Source organism: Diachasma alloeum, unplaced genomic scaffold (genome assembly GCF_001412515.2).
Source record: "Diachasma alloeum isolate Michigan unplaced genomic scaffold, Dall2.0 Dall_scaffold_00319, whole genome shotgun sequence".
NCBI classification, from domain to species: domain Eukaryota; kingdom Metazoa; phylum Arthropoda; class Insecta; order Hymenoptera; family Braconidae; genus Diachasma; species Diachasma alloeum.
Genome location: NW_021680458.1, coordinates 648,136 through 661,443, shown reverse-complemented (window position 1 = coordinate 661,443; position 13,308 = coordinate 648,136).

Below are 13,308 nucleotides of genomic sequence, written 5' to 3'. Positions count from 1 at the left end.
AAACGTTTTCCTGTACAAAACGAAGCTTACGGCTAATGATGAGGGAAACCATTGGGACAGGATCCAGGAGTGATGTCGGGGAGGTTAACCACCCTTTGGGCGGGGGGGGGGGGAATTTTTTCTAATAGGGGAGAAAAAATATCGATGAGAATTTCACGAAACACATTTCGTTCGAAAGCATGAGACAATTCAAAGCACATCCTGCGATTCTTGTCCCCAAATTAAAATAGAAAGTAAAATACTTTTTTTTTATTATATACAAGTCTTCGATTTTTTGGTACATAAAAAAGATGAGTGATGAGTCTCTGGAAGTAACACTTGGAGGCTGAATAAACTTTCTGGGAGTTACTTTTAATTATATTAGTGAACAGAGTTCATTTGAAAGAGTAAAGAATAATAAGAAATATCGAAATTAGAACTACTTGTATCACAGTAACATAGTCCGAACTAAATGGTAAGGATTGAATGAAGATCCGATATGGAAAGGAAACAATGATCTTAGTAATCCCCAAATGATGGAATTCAGAATATACATTGATATTATTATAGAAGCTGAGACGAACATAATTCATTAATTATGTTCGTCTCAGCTATATTCACTCGGTCCATATGTCATCAATCACTATAGACATAACGTGAATACAGAGCCAGAAAATTATTTTTATGGTTTACTTTTGTTGTTTCAACCTTGGAGAGATGTTGATGAGTTGAAAAATGGTTGTGATACTTATCAAAAATCTTTCAACCGCCACAACTAACAATTACTGAACGTATATCAATACCACGAAAAGCTGGGAGAATTACAGAAAGGTATTGATGAAATGAATGCATTGGTCCAAAAAAAATTGGAGGATGACGTAGCTGAAACATCACAAAATTCTGCGGATATAGTCGAACACCGTAACATCACAGAAATTCAGAATTTAATGAAAGATTTCAAGGAAATTGACGCCCAAGCTGCTGAAAATATTGATCTCACTACAATGATAGGATGACTAAACGATGACTAGAAGCGGATATTTAACCACATTGCACATACTATTCAGTCCAAAAGTGGAATACTCAGATTGTATGTAAGAAGGTGGTAGGGGAAAAAGCTTCTTCATCGATGTCATTCGGTGTTGGATAAAGCGAGAATTCAATAAAGATAATGCAATCACTGCTCCTACTGGAATAGCAGCATACAATATAGAAGGGCTCACGATTCATAAATTTTTCCAGTTGCCTGTTCAACATGGATTTACACCAAAATATACGCAGCTCTCGGACGATCTTCTAAAAGTTTTACGCGATGATTTGAAAGATGTTGAACTTATCATTATAGATGAAGTTTCCATGATCTCAAATCTCACTCTCATGTATATTAATCTAAGATTGATAGAAATTTTCAACACCGCCGATTGTGATGATGGATGGTTCGGCGGGAAACACATTCTTCTTTTTGGTGATTTACTCCAATTACCCCCGGTACATGAGGGTTCACCCTACATCAAATTATCTGCAAAAGAATTCGAACATTACATAGGCTCAATGGGAAACGTGAATTTATGGGAACCATTATTTCGCTATGAAGAGTTGACTATTAATATGCGACAACAGAACGATCAGACATAAGAATATGTTGGGTCGCATTCGAATTGGAACAATGACAGATGACGATGTGAACCTTCTAAATTCTCGTACGATCCCACTCACTCCATCACTACCATTGGAACAAAGAGTCTATGAGCTGTGTAATTTTATAAAAAATCTACCAGCAGGTACTGCATGAATGCAGTGGTTAACTTGAGGGCATTTGAAATGCACCAAGTACATTTTATTCTGGAACATTAATTTTTTTTTTAATTTTCAATTTTCCTCGTTTCTTTCCTTTTGCTTCCTTTTTTATATACTTCTTCAAGTCTAAAACATTTAATTTAATTTGGCTTGTTTATAATTTAATAATGTACTATTGGAATTGGTAAGTTCTCGCTGTTCAAGAATTTTTCATTTACTGAGTCAACTATCTTCAACTTCCAATTTCATTTAGCTTATACTGTTGTTATAAATCGGACGGAGGTCCGATAATTTTCACAACAAATAAAATTTTGGACTATTCTCACAAGACTTACCTGGTCCTTGCTTGAGAGTCTAATCCCTATGGGCCCTTACCTGCAGTGCTACGCACTTCTCACAAAATCCTGTCGTTTGATATGTAAATAGTTTGAGGTACGAAAAAGATTATTGAGGCGCAAATGAAATAATTTATAAACCGAAGTGAATTCCCGTTAAAACTTTAATGGTCCCATGAATAAAACACTTTGGTTAAATTGAGAAATATATGATCTCGGAACATTATACTTTAAATCAAAACAAATTAAACTAGTAATTTATTTAACTAATTGACACAAATCACAATATTCTGGAATTCGATACTGGACGATTAGCGCATATAACATTGATTGACTCGATTCGAACGATGAAATTGAGAGAGGCCGAAGATTTGTCCCGGAAAATTTAATGTGGAAATAATTAGGCTCGCCCTTATCTTAGACTTTACAAAATTGGTATAGTCGGCGAAAACGTCCTTCGATGATCTTCGGATAGACGGGAAGCGGCGAATCCTAATTAGTTGTATGGTCATTCAATTTTGATTAATTTCACTATTTCGGAGAAATTAAGTCAAATAAGTTGATAAAGTTCACTAACTTCCACTAAGAATCGGTTCACGTATTATAAAAGGCTAGCTTCGATTTCAATTCACTTGATTTTAATCTAATAACTAATGGTAGAATTTGCAAATGAGTCCAACCAGTGACACACGCGTGTATGATATGCTCTAACTTGCGCGACTACGAAGTTGAGCGTAATTGTCGCGGATCAAAATTATTACTGCAGTTATCCTGGACGCGCACTCAAGTCGGTTACCGCACGGTTAAAGCCCAAGACTAAGGGAAACGTACACGGTGTTGTTGGGTGCGGAGGAATAATTGTGCAGGAGCCAAATTTTATGTTATTCCCTTGATGGTAAAATCGTGACTGACTATTGTCTCGAGCGCTCTTCATTTCGATGCACCCATTGGGAATGGGCGCTTCATCGTCAAATTTTGCCCTCACGTGTGAAACGGGGATAGAAATAAAATTCTGCGTGATACTGCACGTATGGAAATGCTGACATTTTAATTTCATGCGCGCAAGACTATTCGTAAGGTAAATGTGAATTAAATATGATATGGCGAGTATAGATTAGTCACCGTGCTCTTGGACCCTCGGCTGAGGCTCGGAGTCGTCACGCGCGCCGAAAGTTTCTGACGCTTGGAGTCGTCACGCGCGCCGAAAGTTGCTGACTTCAAAATTTCACAGAAGAGATTTTAAATTTTAGAGATTTTGTATATAACACTGTATTTTCAAGAATAGCACATACTATTTAATCGAATTGAACGTGTAACTAATTACCGTTGTGAAACTGTCAATAATTGCAAGCTTCGTATCTTAGAACATGATCGTTTCTCATCTTAAATTCAAAGCCTTGATCTTGCAGATTACAGAAAGAAGTACTTGTCACATTTTTCTCATTTCATCCCTTTTTTTTCAACGTTTCTCAAAAGCGGGATTTTTTCAGCAAAGGAATTCCAAGGTACATATTAATAAATATATATTTTTTTTGTTGCAAGATGTATGTATTTTTTTGGCATTACTGTGATTTGATTTTTTTAGCAATGTTTCTCGAAGGCATGATTTTTTTCAACAAATCAATTTCAAGGTACGTACTTCTCTTTTTTTTTGGTTGTATTTTACGCTTAAGGAATCGTGACTATTATATAATTTATTTATACGCAATTTATGATGAAAAAAATCGTTTTTTACTCTAGAAATCATTCTATTATGCATTTTTTTAATTCGTTGTAAATTACGAATGGGTAAAAATAAAGTGAGGAAATCATGATTTTAATTTACGAATACAGAATCGTAAATTACGTTTACGCAACCGTAATTTACGGTAATTTTGAGCGTCACTTATATTTCCATTGTAAGCGTAAAATACGCTTCAGGAAGTGTAAAAGACGTCTTCTTAAAGGTTATTCACGTTTAGAATTTTCTGTGCGATATATGTGACGCTTAATCCTCGCAAGACAAGATCCTTGCAATCAGAAGATCCTTACGACGTTAGAGTCGCGGACTTCAATCCTTGCCTTCGTAGATTTACGAAGTTTGACCCGCGTAAATATACCGAACATTGGTTACTTCATTACGAATTGTTGAGAAATCAGTTATTCGTGTAAAACCTCAAATTTTTCAGGGGTCTCATTTTGCTCCGGTCTCCCCTAATTATGTATTGTTTAATAAGAAGTATTTTTTACTTAAACTATTTTCGTTTATTCCCAACCGTTACCAATGTAACCTGAGCGGAGTACGTGAATGATCACGTGCGCGCACTTCCGCCCTCCGCGACCTGCTTTCAGAGGTGATAACTCGATAACTATGAGAGATAGGAATAAAAATAATAAAACAAAATGGATGTATTTTCAGACGGAACATTTTTTGTTTCAAATTTTTTTGCCTAACTCCAACCGTTTTGGCGAAATCGCGTTCTAAATAATTGAATTGCTATAAACAAACAAAAGTGATCACACCTCTCAAAAATGATTTACATATTCGTATTCAGGTACCCCAAAAACATGAAATTCAATGGACCTAAAAATGTATACAGGACCTGTCACAGCGTTTGGACTATTCATAGAGGGGTCATAAAATTGTCATATGAGGCTCATATGAGGGCCATATAGCGGTCACATCAGAGTCATATGAGGTTCATATAGGGGTCATGCGGCTGTCATATAGGGGTCATAAGGAAGTCGCGTGTGGCTCATATAGTGGTCACATGGAATCACCCACGGTATTGGCCTCTCTTGATTTAAAGATGAGACATTTCTACAGCTACGAGTCGTCAACTGCTGATGTTGTCAACACCATCTTCATATAATTTGAGCCCAGATTAAATCGATTTGCACAATTGTTTTTTTCGTTGTGACAAAAGTGCATCGGCTATACACATAGGCAGCCTCATACATTCGGACAGGATTAAAAAACGTCATATTCCGGTTCCTAAGTCCGAAATTAATTATTCCAAAGTAAAAACAGAAAACTTGCATTTCAAATATTACAATGCTTTTATTTGGAAGCAACAAAGCTACCGGTAAAACCCATGAAAACCGAGGTGGGGGAAGCCTCAAGGGCCAGACTAAAGAGGTCTTTGCATCATTCTTTCAAATGGAAGTATTTCCCATGTTATGATGACTAATTTAGATCCTGCAATCAGAATAGGATGTTTTTTGACTATGTCCTTGTGTATGTTTTTCTGTTTTTTTTCGGTGTCTTATGGAAAAAATTCCTAAGCACGGTAGTAGACAGTGGAGTTGGTGGATGGTGGTTTTGTTGCATGCAAATTACAAGTCAAAATCAAAATGAGCCTCCTTTATATATATACCACTCCACTCGCCTTGGAGCACATTTCCAAGTTTCATTCCCTTCATACCTCCCCCTGCACACTCTCGTAAATTAACAATTTTCATGATTTTCAAAATTTATTTAACATGTTTTTTTATTTAATCAACGCATGGGGGTGGCTCAGATTCGACAATACCCTCCCCTTGTTGGGTAAAATTTGCGACCCGTCGCCGTCGTATCGCCCCCTTCCTCCCCCTCGTGAAATGTTAATTAAGAAAATTTTAATTTTTCATTTAAGAATTTTTTAATTCACTTAATTAACACATGCGAACGGAGGGATGAGGGGTGACTCAGATAGATTCTGGAACCCCCTCCTCTTGTTGGGTAAAATTTGCAACTCTGCGCCATCATACATCCCCCTTCCACCTTCTCGTGAAATTTCAATTACAAAGATTGATATTTTTTATTTAAAATTTTTTTAATTAACTTACATGATGCATGCGAACCGAAGGATGGTGGTGGCTCAGTCAGTTTCAGGAACCCCCTCCCCTAGTTGGCTAAAATTTGCAATCCTCCGCCGTTGTATCCCCCCCTTTCACTCCCTCGTGAAATCTTAATTAACGAATTTTTTTTATTTATTTAAGTAACGAATGCGAACCGCGGAATGGGGGGTGGCTCAGATAGATTTTGAAGTCCCCTCCCCTTGGCTAGAATTTGCAATTCTGTGTTATCATGCCCCCGCCCCTAATAAACACGGTATGAAATAAATTAAAACAATGTAAAAATAATTATTATTATCTAAAGTTAATTATACGAAAATATATCCAATGCAATTTCTATCTTTTGTGCACTTTTGATTACTTAAAATAAAATAAGAAAACATGCGGCAACATTGCACACCCGTTAAATAGCTCGGCAGACGACTGGTCAGACCAGCCTGATCTACGACTACTGTCGACTTTACCGATCCGAGCGGGAAATTGACGCTACCGCCATCTTTCGACATTCCCCCTACAAGCTTCTATCACCATTCTTAACACTAAAAATAATTTCATCCAATTGATAAATAACAATGCAATTAACGGTACCAATATGAATAAATACCTCATATATCAACTTTTATAATGTTTTTCGGGGTCATTCCCCCTTTTCTAGCCCCAAAATCGACAATAAAAATCAACGACGAGTTGTGTGTGGTAGAATGGATGAGTACAATGGACTCGAACTTCAGCAATAAGAAACTTGAATTTACTTTATTTCTTACTCAAAGTCTAACGGTAAAATACAAAAGAAATTAAAACTAACTTCAAAATGAACTACATTGTTAACGAGCCCCGAGTGCAGTGTGTTCTCGGTTTTTATCCGAAAACCGAGACACACTTATCTCGATGTTTCTTTGTATTCGTATTACAAAACGTTCCGGTGTTGTAATACGATGCTGAATCGATAAACAATCGATAAACAGTTAATTTCACAATTATTAAACATGAAAGACTTCATAATTTGGTAATGGAATATTCTGGAATACAACAGACGCAACAACGACGCTATACCGTTATTGTACCGTCGTTCTTTCATCTCCAGGGCTAGTAAATAAAAAGTCTATTCGTTTACTAGTAAACAAAAAAAGGCACAATTCGCCACTCGCTGAACGTAACATCACTGTTAAAAACTATTCTTCGACACATTGTTATGTCCTACCGAAGTTACTAGGAGGACAGTGGCGCTTTTTTAAATATTGAGCACCAAACTTTAAAAATTGTGGATTCGTTAGCCGCTAAGCCTCTGATGAGGACTCCATCGAAGTTGACTCGTTTAATGACAGGATAATTGGATTGAAGGTTTTATCGTAAATAAATCCCAACACCAATGCTTAGGAGAGCACATTAACACTTTTATTCAATAAACTTTTGCCTTTAAAGACTTTAAACTTGAACTTCCAAAACTGAATAAACTTATAAAAAAATCTCAGGAAGCTCTAAAGAAAAACTAACTTAAGAGAGAAGCTCCAAAAGTTGTCGGAACAACAGCCACGATGGGACTGACTCTATCTTAAACTTAAATCTAAGGGTTGGGTCCGTACACCTCCACTAGACCAAAAGTTGCGCGCGCAATCTTGGTACGGAGGAAAGGAAAGAGCGGTAACTCGAAAGAGAAATCGGAAAGCGAAAGAGGGAGAAAGGGGAGCGTGTGATGTCAACAGTTTCCCTCTTGCGGGGTCTCAGGCCCTTCAGCCTGGCGAGACAATGAACAAAGGGAAACTCAACACGTGTGGAATACGTGAAACAGAGAAACTTTCGAAATATCTCAGAACTGATATTTTATAATTTTACGACCGTGACCGTCGAGTTTATTTTCTCTCTGAATTTCGGATTTTCGAGAATAGTATTTGTTGCGGCGAATCTTGGGGAGTTATAAATTTGAAAAGTAAACTCAAGTACTTGACATTTACGATTTCCGGCAACGGTTTTTCTCAGGCCCCGTGATGTTATTTTTCGTCCCTTTTTCATTGTCTTTTCATTCTCGAATTTTCCCAGTATTTTAAAAATCTCAGACGTTATTTTATATTTACATGAAATATTAATTCAAATTTCGTGGGCTAATATGGCTGATCAATGGTGCCAACTATAAATCCAGCGTCGAGACATCACACCTTCCCGCATATAATAAAAATTTGACTCAACAAGGGTCTAATTTTTAACAGGTCTTGTCTCTTATTACCTACTTATCCGTTATGCAAGTTAACATACAGCCTTATATTTATAAAGTTATCTATCCATTAACATGAGTGATTATTTACATTTGGTATTTCTAAGTCTTGGAAGCTTTTTTCGATAAAAATGCCGGCTTCAACTTATTAATATGTACAGTATTCTTACGATAATCCGATAATTTAATCTCTGCGTTTTCATTGTTCATCACTTTCAACACTTCATATGGCCCCAAATAATTAGCATCTAACTTACTAGTCTTAGCATCATTGATTAAAAATACCCAGTCGCCTGGTTCAAAATGTCTTTGATTAACAGCTTTGTCGTAATTTAATTTAGATCTAAATTTCGCTAAATCAACATTATCAGCTGCACGTGATTGAGTTTCATGCAGCTTTTCTACTAAATCACATAGATAGTCTGTATATACAGGTACACTACTTTCTTTAACAAAATTAGAGGGAATACGTGCTAATCTACCAAAAATCAACTCGTGAGGGGTGAAACATGTTGATTCATGAACTGAAGTATTATATGAGAACATGGCATATTTGAGCCATGTATCCCAGTCTCTGTTTGTGTCAATGAAATTTTTCAAGTACTCAACTAAAACTAAATGACTTCTCTCAAGAGATCCATTAGTCTGAGGATAAAAAGCTGTGGTTTTCAACCGTTGAATCTTGAATAATTTAGCTAGATGTTTCATAACTTCACCGATAAAAGTCGAACCTCGATCAGTTAATATTGCCTCCGGACAACCAAAAACACAAATGAAATTTTCTGTAAAAGCTCTTGCAATGTCAATGGCTTTTGTTTCAGCTAAGGGAACTGCTAATAAATATTTAGTTAGATGAACATGAATTGTTAAAACATCCATTTCCTGTGCTTGTAATGGGTAATGGTCTTACAATGTCGAGGACAATTTTCTCAAAGGCTGCCTGTGGTGTATCACTCACTATCATGGGTTGCCTTGTCTTAACTCTTACTCATTTGTTTTTCTGACAAGTGACACAATGTTTAATAAAATTTTGAATCTGTGGTTTCATATTTTCCCAGTAATATAATCGTCGAATCCTGCCATAAGTTTTTACCACACGCTTATGACCACCTACTACAGACTCATGCATCTCTTTTATTATTTTTTCTCGTTTATTAACTTCCCGACCCGAAGGGAGGAAGTTATTGTAATGACCCCGAAAATCGAATGTGGAAATTTAAGCATTTCTCCACGTTTCATGACCTTTGGAACCACTTCTGACCCTTTTCAGGTACCTGTCTGTATGTGTGGATGTGTGTATGTGTGTGCGTACGTCTGTGACAAAAATTTTGTGCCACGATTCCTCCTGAACAAACGATGCGATTTGACTTTTTTTTTTTTAATCGCTGTATTTTCATGTGACTTGAACCTGATTAGATTTTGGAGACGATCGTCTCAGCGTTTCTCCAGTTTTTTCCTAAAAACATTTGGAAAAAAGTCGAAAATTAGCGTTTTTTTGTAAACGAGACCATTTCTCCGTGCATAACGATGCGATTTCAAGTTTTTTTTGTTAGAAACGATGAATCTTGATATAACGCACAAATCATGGAATACTGGAAGACATTTAATCAGCAGTTCACTAGCTTTTTTCGAAATCGATATACATTCAAGAAACAATTTTACTTTTCTGATAAATTACATCTTTTCTCGATGCGGAATACGGTGATGTGTGAGCATGGGAGTGTGTGTGAGTGCGAGCACGCGCACGGATTTTCTTGTCTTCTATGGGTATTTCCTCGGAGAAATGTGAGAAAAAGATTGAATAAATACATAATAAAAAAATTAATGAAAGAAAAAACAAATGGTCGGGAAGTTATTGGTGCGACCCGTGGGTCACATCCAATTCCACCGACCCCTACCGGTCATACCCTAAAGAGGGAGCGCGCGAAGTGCGCGACCGGGCCTGATTTTCAATTTAAGGTACCTCAAGTTGATTTAGGCAAAGGGTGACATGATAACCTTGGGGAAATGTTCTCTCTAGACACATCTTAATATTACCCCAGGGGAGTTTATCAAGCCCGCGTCCAGTTCGCGCTATTCTACCTGTTCTTACATCAAAATAATGCATTGTCTCTTTGAGTTCTGTTATGCCTAGACTAATATTGTTCAAAGTCGTTTTGTTCTCAACCCTTTGTTTGATCACAATCAGGAAAATATGAATTTTTCCATGTTTGAAGACAACTACATCGCCGATCGCCGATCTATCTTTGGGAAATTCCTTCTCGTCAATGAAACTTTTAGCGAGGAGTTCTTGGAAAACTGGGGTTCTCATCTTGAAATCTGCAGAGATGAATGTAGCGATATTATTTTTTTGCATAAAAATTCCATCTCTGGTCTCACTAAAAACATTTAATGGAACACGTTTATTCACTCTTTTCCCATGTTTAATAATTTTCTCTACTCGGGGGAATTTGATTCTTCCTCGTCTGAGGAAGTAACTTGATCATCATAATCATTCATTTCATCGGGAAAATCATCATCTGGGAAAACAGGGGTAGGGGGTTCATCTGAGTTCGAATGAAAAACTGGACGGCTACTTTTCATATAGAAAATTGAGCATTCCTCGCAAATACGATCACTTCCGTTGGGACTATTTCTACTATTTATTTATTTATCTCTTATCTGACTTCCTTTAGATGCCTCGAGTATTAGTACTGCATGCTGTTTTTCCATGATCTTCTGCAATTCTAGGGGTTCATGCGTGCACGTCTTATTCAGACCATTTTGTTTGCTATGCATTTCGTCTTTGCTCCATGCTTTCGGGCCCGGATAATAAACTAAGAACCCTTGGTTCGCTAGAAAAGGGGAAGACTCAGATAAGTCAGACTCCTCTACAGACAGTACTGTGTCCTCTCGGACAACGCCTTCCTGTTCTGCAGGGGTCTCCTGACCCTTAATAACAGACTTTCCCTTTTTGTTTCTAAGGGGAGTGAATCCTCTCTGATATGACTTACTCACATCAGCGTCCACTCCAGTACTAGTGTTTATGTAATTTCGTTTGCCGAAATGAACTCTCTGGGTCTGTTTACTAAAATCTTGGGTTTCTCTTACCGTGTTTCTCTCTATTGAGGACATCCTCGAGAAGTCTTCTAACTCGTCTTTAACAAACAAACTCTTTGTAAACTGGATGTTTGCAATTGATAGATTTGTTAACTCTACAGGATTTCGTGAAAGTGCATCAGCATTAGAATTCAGTCGTCCTGGTTTATAAATCACTTCATACTCATGTTCTCTCAGTGATAACACCCAATGGAGTAATCGCGATGCTGGATCTTTCATCGTATGAGCCCACACTAGAGACCTATTACCTGTCACTAATTTGCATTTTGTTCCATGCAAATATGGGCCATAGTGCCTTACAGCAGAAACAATCGCGTACAACTCTTTCTCTATGACAGAATAGTTGAGCGCAGCTCCTCTTAATAATTTTGAAGCATATGAAACAGGTAAATCAGTACCTATTTCACCCTGGCTGAGAACGGCTCCGAGGGCATAAAATGAAGCATCCGTTGTTACTATAAAAGGTCTCTTGAAGTCAGGGAATTGAATAATGGGCTCTTTACATAGGAGGTCACGCAAATGTTCAAATGCATTTTGACACTCGGTACTCCAAATGAAAGTCTGATTTTTCTTCAATGATTGGATCAAACGTGATTCGAACGTCACCAATTGTTTCATCGGATCCTGGGGTTATGCCTGTCAATATGAAACGTTCACTCCTATCAATTTTAACGTCAGGTTTCAGTAAACTCTCTTTTATCAAATTGATATCTGCCCCAGAATCCACTAAGAGTCAATTTCTCATATTTAATAAATCATCGCTAGTAATTGTTACGCAAGGGGATGCTAGTGAATCGTGTAACGTGACATTTTTCATGGGGGTTAAAATGCCTACTACCTTCGCCCTTCTTCCACTGAATCTAGTTAAACTCAAAAATGCAGAAATCTATGGGCGCCAGGTAATTTTTAACCGGAATTACCAAACCGGAGGAATCTACAAAATCAACTATATTAATTCGAAAAACTCTAAAACGTACCAAAAAAGGGGGAGAGTAGAAATACACGCTAATCCCTAAATACTCGAGAATTCCGAGAATTGGGGGGAAAGGTATGCGAGCGACAATGAGAGCGAGAGAGAGGAGAACGTATTCATCCATCGATTTTTCGTACCAGCCAAAACGGCTGAAATTCCGTAAAACTCAACTTGCCATAACTCGAAAATGGCAGAGTCAGAAATTACGAACCCTGAGACAAAATGTCCAGGAGAGTCTACCGAAGACAACAATATCCAAAAAATAATTTTCCCTAAATAATTAGCCGCCTCAGGTTAGTTAATCCCCGAGCGGAATTCTAAACGCAAAAATGCTCGCGTGAAGCGAGAATAGCCACGTGTAAACGTGGATGGGTTTCTGAGGGGAGTCGAGAGTCGGGGGGTATTCCCCCTCGAGAAACACGGCGTACACGCCCGCGAGAATGGGCTGGAAATCCATAAATACCAAAAATGGAATATCCGGAAATCGGCAGGGCGAATTTTCGGAAACTCTGAGATGAATTACCCAGGGAAGCCCCCCGAACACATTGATCCACAAACCATAATTTTAATTAACTATCTACGCGAATCAACTCAATTTGAACACGAGTAGAATTTCTTACGCGCGAAAACCCGCGTGTAACGGGAATGGACGCGCTCTAGCAATTCAACGTGATTAATTATCCCCTCTGATAGATTCGCATAAAACTTTAACCAACGTAATAAGCCGATGCACAGTGTGATCGGAGCCGGGTTTGAGCCGGAAATAACCCCAAAAAGGGGAGAAATCCCCTCGAATAACCCACCAAAACCACGAGAACCACCCAATCATGAGTGAAAAGGGGAAGGGGGAGGGAGGGGGTGTAGCGTCTCGCTAGACAAACACCAACGCGTAACACACGCACGGATACGATAACGCTGAGAGACGACNACGGATCGGATCTCCGGGATTTTCGGGGTTAAAAGACAAGTTACCGGCACTTGTTATGACTCCGGTACTAATTTCTGCTCAACTCGTTTCTCTCATCGAAAACCCAAAGGCAACCTCGCGATTCGTTGGAGACGATGGTTGCACTCGCTCCGAACGACCTTCCACCCAAAAC